At 48.6% G+C, this 10299-nt stretch overlaps 1 long non-coding RNA gene across 1 annotated transcript in view; it reads left to right on the forward strand.

Moving 5' to 3' along the window:
* The window catches only part of LOC111816630, a 17661-nt gene that overhangs the window by 6341 nt on the left and 1021 nt on the right, over window positions 1-10299 (forward strand). The window contains exon 2 of the long non-coding RNA XR_002820983.1: window positions 2731-2738. This is a non-coding gene — a long non-coding RNA (uncharacterized LOC111816630). The remainder of the gene's footprint in view (window positions 1-2730; window positions 2739-10299) is intronic.

Consider the following 10299-nt stretch of genomic DNA (forward strand, 5'->3'; position numbering starts at 1 on the left):
TCCCCGGCCTCTACACTGTGATTTTAGATAATTCATTTCTTCAGGAATGTAGGACCATTTAATTTTCTTATTCTTGAGTTGGTTTTGATAGGTGGCAATTATATAGGATTTTGTTCATGTTGTGTGTTTTCAAACAGTTTTCATGCATATATTCACAAATATTCTAATATTTTAAATATCTGCTATATGTATAGTTATCTCTTTTATTCTCGTAAGTGTGCTTCCCCCCCTTTTCTTTGAACAATCTGGCTGTAATTTGTCCTTTTTATCAGTCTTCTTGCAGAACTGACTTTGGGCTCTACTGATCCTTGACTTCTGTGGTTATTTTTTGCTTCTTTCTACTTATTTTTAATTTATTCTGCTGTCCCTTTCCTGCCTAGCTGTTTTATCTTTTATGATTTTCTAACTTATACATTTAAGCCCACAAATGTTCTACTTATTGTCTCCAGTATGTCTTGAGATGTGGTTGTCTTACTCCTGCTCAGTTCTAGTTATTTTCTAATTTCTGAAATGTCTTCTTCTATGAGTTATCTAAAAATGTACTTTAAAATTTTCAACTCTTCAATTTTCAGAGAAGTTATCTTTTGTTATCAGTTTCTAACCTGAGATTTTGGTCAGGAAAAGCGGTCTGTATGAAACTGTTCAAAAATTAAGCTGCCATTTGCAGACCAGCAGTGTGTTTGAAAAGTAAGTGCTCCGCAAACATCTGCTGTGTTAGACTCTGCTTAGTGTGTTACTCCAGCATGGGAGCTAAAGTGATTTTTGTTTCTTGATCTATCAGTGGCTGGGAGACGCGTGCTGAAATCTGTGATGCCGCATTCAACTATGTCTCACCCTGTCTGCCCTGAATCTGCAAGGAGGCTCATGAGACACCAGCTGGCCATTTGTCACCAGAACCATGGCTGCTTGGAAGACGCTCGGGACATGGACACCTGCCATTGTGGGTCAAACTCGTCCCCCAGAAGCCATGATGAGGCTCCGTCTCCTGCGAGTGTGACTTTGTTTGGAAGCCAAGTCTGTCTCTGAAGATGTCAGAATGAGATTGCATCGTATTAAGGTGTCCCCTAAGTTAATGATGTGTCCTTGGGAGAGACACAGAAGACACACAAGGTGCACAGGGATGCTGGCAGCCCCTGCAGCGGGAAAAGGCAGGAAACACTTTTCTCTAGAGTCTTGAGGGGAAGAATGGCTCTGCAGACACCTCAGATTTTGACATCTAGGCCCCAGGACAGTGGAAGAGTAAATTTCTGTTGGGAGCTTTTCAGGTCAATGAGTCCTTGGTACAGCCACAGGACATGAGAGAGATCCTATTCCAGTTCATGATTTAGGGTGGAGTGGTTTCTTGCCAGCCTGCCACGAGTGCCTCACCCCACTGGTCCTCACCGCAGGAGAGGTGTGTATGAGGGCCCGGTCTGATGTGTCCCATGCCCTCCATAGCTCTCCCTCTGCTCTGGTGAGGGCACCACAGCGAGCGTGCACACACACGCACGCGCGCACATGCATCCAGGCGACAAGGTCTCTGCCTCATCTATTTCTCTCCTGCCCAGTGTAGTGAGGGGCAGGTGAAGCACTTCTTGGGACTTCTACTGTGCAATGACTGTGTCCCAAATGACAAATGACCTCTGAAGGGCAGTGTGTGGAGGTGGAGGCAAAGCCACTAGGTGGTGCCATCTTCAAGCCTCAGCTGCAGGAGCCTGGTGGCCTGGGCCTGTGAGGAAACTGTCCTACCAGGAACAGTGAGCTGAGGAAGCAACTGGGTCCCTGAGCCAAGCAAAATGGACCAAGACATAAACTCTTGGGGTGGAGAAGTGTCACAGCAATGAACCCTGTTCTCCTGAGGGTCATTTATAGCTCTGATGACTATCACACACAGGAGATTCGCAGCGTCCCAGCCTCTCTGTGAGGGACTCGGGACAGGTCCTGGTTTCACACTTTGTAGGAGAGGAGACCGAGGCCGAGTGAAGTACAAGGACTTCGAGGATGTTTGAAATGACAGGGAAGGGGCTCAAACAGGTCTTTCAACTTGGGTCACAGCCAGACTTTCTGACTTCTGTGTTGCTTTCCTGGGACACTTATGATCTCACAGTGGTGCAGGGTGTGAGGTCACAGCGACAAAGAAAGATGGCATGTGGTCTCTGTTCCCAGGGAGCCTTGGAGGTGGGACGGCAGGTGGGTGACAGGCACATGAACAGATGCTTCCAACAACAAAAACTATGAAAAGATACCTCAGGGGGACAGAGAAGGGCCAGAGCTCAGTCAAAAAAGATTTCCTATCAGGGGCTGACCTGTGCACCCAGAAAGATGTTAAAGCTCTAATTCTGTTACCTCTGAATGTGATGATATTTGGAAGTACCATCAAGTTAAGATGATGTCCTTAGGATGGAAGCCAATCCTTGCAACTAGAAGCTAAGGAATGGCAGTCATGAGCAGCACTGGAAGAGGCATGGAAGTATTCCACAGCCTCTTAGAAGTGTCCTGTGACACCTGAAGTCTGCATTCCTGACCTCAGGGGAGGCTGTGTAATGCACATGTCTCCTCTACCTATAAAGTGAGGGCATTCACAGCATCTCCTCATGGTATTGTCGTCTGGGGATTATGAGGGTGTAGAGGTGCTCAGAATAATGTCTGCAACCTGAGAAGCCATCACTTTGCTGTGAGGATGATTCTGCATCAGAAGGGCCTTCTTTCCCACCCATGAAGCTTGGAGTTTAGTTCCTGCTGCCCGTCCAGGGCAGACAGTAGAGTTGGCGTGCAGCACGCCCCTCAGTTCTCAGCTCCCCCGCAGGGCTCCTCCCTTGTTCTTTTATCCTACAGATGTGGACAGAGCATTTACTGTGCATCAGACCTGGGGAAGCCACATGGAAACTGACACATGAATCCCCCCTAGATTCCATCCTCACACAAGAGCCTTGAGTGTGAGCCAACTGGGTGGGTTGTGATCACCAGCCACTCACATCAGCCCCGTACTCAGGGCTCCCTGGGTGTGAGGCTTTCACCACTAAACTCAAGAAAGACGGGCTGGTGAGATGGCTCAGTGGTCTAAAGCACCTACTTAGAACAAGCTTAGCAAAGCACAGGGACAGCGGTTCAATCCCCCAGCACCACATGCCAGCCAGCCCCGCCCCCTGGTGGGCTGAGCTGGATACACACACACACACATAAATAAATAAATTTAAAAAATTAAAAAAAAAAAAGAAAGACCTGGGCATATTAGGTCCCCTGCATTGTCCCTGAGAACAATGTAGGGCACTTAGCACCACGTCCCTGAAGCAATCCCTTTGTATTTCTTAAACTCCAAGTCAAGGGACACTCCCAACCGTGCCCAGACCAGTGAGGACACTAGTAATTGGGGAAACTCTGTGCAAACCTCTGTCCTGCTCATGTGCTAGGGCAGCTGCTCCTTAGAATGCGGCTCACACACGAGAGCATCACAGGCTCATGAATGGCTAATCTGGAGTTGAACCATAAGCCCCTCACCAGGTGGCCCCTGGACTCTTATCCTTTTATGAAGTCTCACTGAGCCCATTCTCTCCTTGACAGGGCCTTAGTAAACCTCAACACCATCTCTCAGAATTTTCTTCAGGCTCCACAACCTACTCCACTGCCCCAGCCCAGGTGGGCTGTGGACAAGGCTACTTCTCTACTAGCAGGTCAGCAGCTCTTCTGTCCTCCTTTTATAGATACTGTGTCCCCAGTAACCCATTTTCATGTACTTGCTACATTCAAATGCACACATCCTGCGACACATGGTAAGCTTATGTTTACACAAATGCCATTAAGCCACAACTCTCACTTCTTAAGCATTCAAAGCTATTAGAAGACCCATCCACCTCACTGAAGGTATCTCGTTCATTGCTAACAGCTGTGCAGTATTCCATGGGTGCAATGCCACCTTTTACTTATCCAAGGCCTTGCTTGCCTCATAACTCACTGTGCAGAGTGCCCTTCTGTTTGTCCACCTGCAGCCCCTTGTAGGACTCTGGGAACACACACGAGCAGCCCTCCTGACCTCAGCATGCAGGCGCTGCTTCGTTGAGCATGCTGCTGGCTCGCCCCCCATGGTGCTTGCAGCAGCTCGCACCGCCTCCGCCAGTACATGGGCTACTGCTGCCCCAGTGCCCACCTTTAGACTCCGCAGTTCGCTTTGGGAATCGCTGGCTAACAGCCATAGCATTTTTCCTTTTGGATTCCCTTTTCCTCACTGATCTGTAAGAAGCCATATGACATGTACACATAGCCCTTCCCACTTCTGGGTACTGCAGATGCCTGCATAGGATGTCACCCATGTATCAGCATGACATCTGCTGAACAGAAATTCTTCCTTTTGATGGGTCAAATTGACCCCAGCCCCTTACATTTGGTACTTTCTCAGGGGGATAAAACGTGACTTTTTTTTTTTTGTATTTAGGACACGGTCGACAGTGTGTTCAGGGTCTCACTGCATAGATCAGACTTGTAGTGATCCTCCTGTTTACAGCCTCCCAAGTGCTGGGATTACAGGCGCGCCACCACACCCAGTCTCAATTGCCATCTCACTGCGCCCCAGGGGCGGGGCCTGCATGACAAGCCAGGGATCAAACTCTGTGTCTGCCTAAGCAGGCGCTTTAACCCACTGAGCTATTTGGCCGGCCCGCGATTCACTTTTAAGGGCAATTTAGAATAAAAACATAAATCTACATCTATGCTTCAAGTGAGATAAATATTTAGGAATTATTTTCTCTAAGCTGAACTTTGGAAAACGTCCGTTTACTTTGGCTCCATTGATCACTGTCTAGTTCTAGGTTTTTGTTCAAGCTTGAAAGGGTTAAGAAGAAAAAAAGAAAACTGCTGGTGTGAACTCTGTGCTCCTAAGGTTTTCTAAATGGAGCTATACAGCACAAGGCTTCCTTAGGCTTTTTGTCAGGAAGAACAAAGGCTGCCCAGAGTTGGCCGCCGAGCGGGCTGATACACAGTCCACACCGGATGAGGCTTTATTTTATTGGTTGGATGTGGCTTTAAAACTGGGTAAAACTCTCCAACCTGGAAACAACAATAAAGACTGCAAATGAAAACTTTTTTTAAAAAAGATCTCACAAATTCTAGATGCCTAAAGAGGTGACTTGATGGAGAACAGATTTTGCTGAATTATAAATATTTACACAATACTGTAGCGAAGGCGCTTTACTTATTGGGTGTACAAATAGAGAAAGTGCGCCCAGGGCCTGTCTGACCCGCGTTCAGGGTAGGTCAGAGATGCCTCAGTGTCTTAGTTACTTCCTCGCTGCTGAGGTAACGTCCCTGACCCTCAAAGCTTAGAGGAGGAAAGGGTTATTGGCTGACAGTTGGTAGAGGTTTCAGTCCATAGTCAGCTGGCTCCAAGGCAGGGTGGCGTGGCAGAGTGATCCACAGAAGACAAGCAGCAGCAACAGAAGCAGAAGCAGCAAGTGACAAGCAGGCCTCTTTCTGTCCCTTATATTTTATCCAGGCTACCCCCCCCATGAGGGTGGGCAGCACTCACCCCTCACTGTATTGCATCCTTGACCCCAGGGTCACAGGCTCCAGATCCAGCCCACTCTGATAAGCCCCTCCCCATGACTGCATGCGGCTTTGGGAGACATCTGATGTGCAGCATCTCAGGCGACAATGACCTACTGGGGACCACAGAACACTGGGGAGAATTCTAAGAACTGCAACACTGTGTAGACACTATAGTCTGTTTTCTGTACTGCAACAGAGTATCACAGCCTGAAGAGTTTGTAAACAACTGAAGGTTATTTAGCTTGTGGTCCTGGAGGCTGAGAAGCCCCAGACCAAGGGGATGCATCTGGTGACTGTGTTCTCACAGTGTGGAAGGAGCTGTGTGACAGATGGGGCACATGGGGAGGGAAGGGTGAGTGGCCTCTACAGCCTTGCTATGGCCTAAGCCCCTCTTAAAAGCCCCATTGCTCCATACAGTAGTGTTGGGACCAAGTTTCTAACTTTGGGGACCAACACAAACCACAGCAGAACAGCCAGGAACTTCGAGAAAATTCTCTTGTGCTGGCATAACCAAGCAGAATAAAAGGCTGAGTGGAATCTGTTAAATGTCAGGTGTCTCTGAAACCCGTGGAATAAAGTTTATGCAGGTGGAGAAGATGAAATCTCCAGAGAAAGCACTGAATCTGGGCTGTGGTGAGAGTCCTGAGCAACTGCAGGCAAGAACAGCACGATTCAGAACTGCTGACTACAAACTCTACCATCAGGAGGGTGAACAAGGGTGAGAGGGAGGTCTCACATAGCCTATGATAAACCTGACAGAACAGCAGGAACGCAGGTACTGTCTAGGACTAAACAGTGACACCTAGAGGCTGAGGCAGGATGAGCAAAAGGTCTCTCTAAGCCTGAGCAACTTGGTGACTTAGCAAGACTTTGTCTCACAGTAAAAAAGTGGCCTGGGCTGTAGCCCAATGTAAAGGCTCTAGATTGCATCTCTAGTGTTGAGGACAAAAGGAAAAAAAGAAAAGCATGAAAGTGCCACACTGGGAATTAAAAAGGTCCTCCTCTGTCCTTTGACATTCATTCCATGGGCCACCTTTTCCCCTTTCCATCAAACAGGGGCCACTGGAATCCCAGTGTGCCAGCAAAGGAACTCGATACCTGGGGCATTTATCTGAGGACTGGCTGGACAGGAGGAAAAGTCCCATTTCTCCTTCATGTCACTGAGCTCATGTGTTTAGACAAGAAGCCTGTCTTCTGTGCCCATCAGCACCGCGTTCCACACGGGGCCTCTGGACTTCTCTGGGCAGACAGCCCCCGCAGGCCTTGCTTTCTTGTTTAGCTCTCTTCCACACCACAGACGAAGGCTGTTGAGAGAAGCAGTCAAGTGGCCGTGAAGTCTGGAGCCCAGGTCTGGAGCCAAACAGGATCCAGGGCAAGGGGCAAAGATCAAAGGCTGGAGTGTCCCCGTTTCCCCTGCAGCAGGTTTGGCCAACCCTAATGGATGTATTAATGGAAAGAGGCCGCATAGGGTCTGTGTATGTTTAGGGGGGCAGAAGTGCTAAAAACAGAAGGAAGCACATCAACAGGCGCACAGTGCTTTTGTTTGAGGAGGCAGAGAGAAGGCTGAGCCCAACAGCTCCCAGACAGGGTGGGGTGGCCCTAAGATGCCTAAGGCTATCATGTTTCCAAATGGGCTGAATCTGCCACACTGTGCCTGGGATTAGCAGGGCAGCCCTTTGTCTTCTGGTGCCCTCACTAAAAGGAGACATTCTAACCCTGACAAAGGTGACAGACATCAACTCTTCTGCTTTCAGATCAGTGAGCGCCACAACTCAGGCAAACCATTTTGCAATCAAATAAAACACAAGAAAACAAAACAAGGCCCCTGGCCACCAGCAACCGAAAGATCTGCAGTACATTCCACACAGAGGGAAAACTGAAGAAAGAGTAAAAGCAAACAGCCAGAATCATGCCTTTTTGTAAGTGAGCATTTCTGGCCTTTGGATAGACATTTCATTTCATTCTAATGAATGGTATAAAGATGCAGACATTGTCAGCCACTGTAGATATTTTAAGGTATTAACCTTCAGGCACAAAGTCCTATTTATGTATTGTTGAAATGGCTCAAAATGAAGCAAGCTGTGCTGCAGGAGTACCCTGAGCACCCTCCCTGCCCGGCTCCTGCCTGTCCCTTCCTCCCAAGCACCCGGCTCTGTATTCCTGTTGGCCCTGCAGCAGTTGCTCTCTCCCTTCCCATCTGCCTGCCTTCTATTTTCAGGGATGCTGGGGCCCACCGCCCTCCTCCACAGAAGCCTGTTTCGATGTTTTAAAAACAGCTGACAGCACACCGCTTCTAATTTGATCTTTTCTCTCAGTTGCTAGAAATGAGATTAACAGTCCTCTGGAGACTGGCCAAACACTCTCAGGTTAGCTCTGGGTGCAAAATGACACAAAGTCAGCACTTGTGGCGACCACCTGTAGCAGTGGTGCCTGAGAATAAAACCAACCTAGTTGAGAAGAAAAATTACATTTATTTGGGGCGAACAAAGATTGCAATCCAGGAAAAGACTAAGGAGGCTGTGAAAATACACTTTGAGATTTTACACAATGGCAGCTGTATCACAGCAGTAGCTGCCAAAGAGATGGGAAAGGACATCACTGGTTAGCTGGAAATTATGCCTGGTCCTGTAGTGCACACCACCAGTGATCTGCAGAATTTCAGTAAACCGGTTTGGCCCAGTTTAGAAGTCCAGCTGTGGACGTGGCTGAGATTTGACTGCAATGGCCTCCTGACTCCACTTCACTGTGCCAAAGCAGCGCTACTCAGGTGACAGTACTCGACCAAAGTGCGTGTCTGAGAACAGGCTTCTCCCTTTCCTGGGAGTGCCTGCCCCACACTGGGCTTCCCTGGACGCACAACCGGCACATGGCACAGGAAGCTTGTTCTCATTTTACTGAATTTAGGCTCAAATTTAAGTAATTCTTCTCCTACGAAAAGTCAAAGGACAGACATGTGTTGAAATCACAAGGAAGCACCGAGTCTACGCGCCACTGCATGAGCCTTAATTTTATTGATTCTCGACCCTGTGAGCATCATGAGGCTGCCAGACGTAGAAAGGAATATTCTTACTTTAAATGGAAAACATCAGTGAAACAAAAAACATACATACAGATGCTCTGTAGTTTTCTTAAATTTGTAACTGCAGATCATCACTTCAGTAACAGCAGTTTGAGGTCACTCACACTATGCTGATTGAAAGAGGAACTCAGCATCACAGACACAAGACAGACAGACAACTCGCTCAAGGCAGTGCTACCGCATTGCACGTTCCCACACAGGATTCTAAAGCTGATTTTTTTTAAAGCTTGAAAAACACAGCTTGCCTTCCTAAGGTTCTTGCTAGGCGCTGCATGCTCCTCACAAGGAAAGCGACCTCAGGTCGGCCTGAGTGTAAACCGCAAGCCTCTGCTCAGCGAGATTCGGCACACCAGAGCACACAGGTGGGGAAAGCAGGGCGAGTGCAGCCCCCCAGGACACTGGCCGCAAGTCACAGCAGCATGTGTCACCTGACACCTGAGCTGCCAAGCACTGCCTAGGCCAGCAGTTCGGGGGAAATGTGCAAAAGTTACAGGGGCAAACCCACACTTGTCTTCACGGTGATGTCCCTACACAGGCTGTAAAACATGCTGAGAACGTCCCTGGAGCTTTAAAATGGAGAAGCGCCGGGCACAGCTGCGGAATGTAAGCGTTTCCGGCTACCAAGATATAAACAGAAGGCACCTTTCTGGCAAGCCTTTCTCCCAGCTGCCAGTCCAGATTCTTCTGTTCTCTGAGTAAACAGAACTGCCCCTCGGCCAGCCCTGAAATGACTCCAGTCTTCTCCTCTGCCATCTCACTCCACCTCTACATCACGGAACACAGAACTGTTGGTGGTCTTCCCTTTCACGGTGCACCAGTGCTGCGCCCAACTGCCAAGTCCTTGTAGGAACACGCCTCGTGGCTGCAGACACCGGCATGACGACGGGCTCCCTGAATAGAATACTTTAAACACACCGGCAGGCAGGATTCCTGGTTTGGTAGAAAACTCATCTTGAAACTAATCTAGAAGGTAAGTGAAATTCTGATGTTTAAGTTCTTTAAGTCCAAAGCTTGGCCCTTTCTGTTGCCCCTGGACAGTAACCGGATTCTGAACTAGGAGAGCGCTCGCTGTTGCCTACATACTTCCTTGGGTCAGATTTTTCTGGCAGGCAGGCCCGTGAGGAGGCGGAGTCTGCTGGGAGGTCTTCAGCCTCTGGTGCTTACTCTGGGGTTGATTGTGGGGCCCGAGTCCCTGATTTTTGTCTTCTGCACCAGGCACAAAGTGGTTGGTTTTGTTCGGCCATGACTGCTGCCATGTCACAGGCCCAAAACAGATGACCAGGGAAGGAAGGCTCTGAGCGCCATGGCCCCTTCTCCTTCTAAGCTGACTATCACAGGCTTTTGTTACAGTGGTGAAGGCTGACTCATGCAGGCAGCATACTTTCATAAAGGGCTACTTAGCAAGTAGTTTAGGCTTCGTAGGTCACACCCCTAGTCTTTGTTGCATATTCTTCACTTTTATTTTTTTCAAATAACCTTTTAAAAATTGAAAAATGTTCCTGTCTCAAGGGCCTCTTAGGTTTGCACCAGCTCGCCAGGCCCTGCTTCACAGCTGTCAGAGGTATACAGGCGCTCACAATCTGCTGTGCTTGGCCTTGCAGTCCTGCCTGGGGTTTCTCCTGGAGACTGAGGTGAGCAGGCTCCTTCACGTTTGTTTCCACTCTGTCTCCAAAGCAGCAGAGCTGGACTAACATTTTTCTAAA

This window comes from Octodon degus, unplaced genomic scaffold, assembly GCF_000260255.1.
Source record: "Octodon degus isolate 3935 unplaced genomic scaffold, OctDeg1.0 scaffold00036, whole genome shotgun sequence".
NCBI classification, from domain to species: domain Eukaryota; kingdom Metazoa; phylum Chordata; class Mammalia; order Rodentia; family Octodontidae; genus Octodon; species Octodon degus.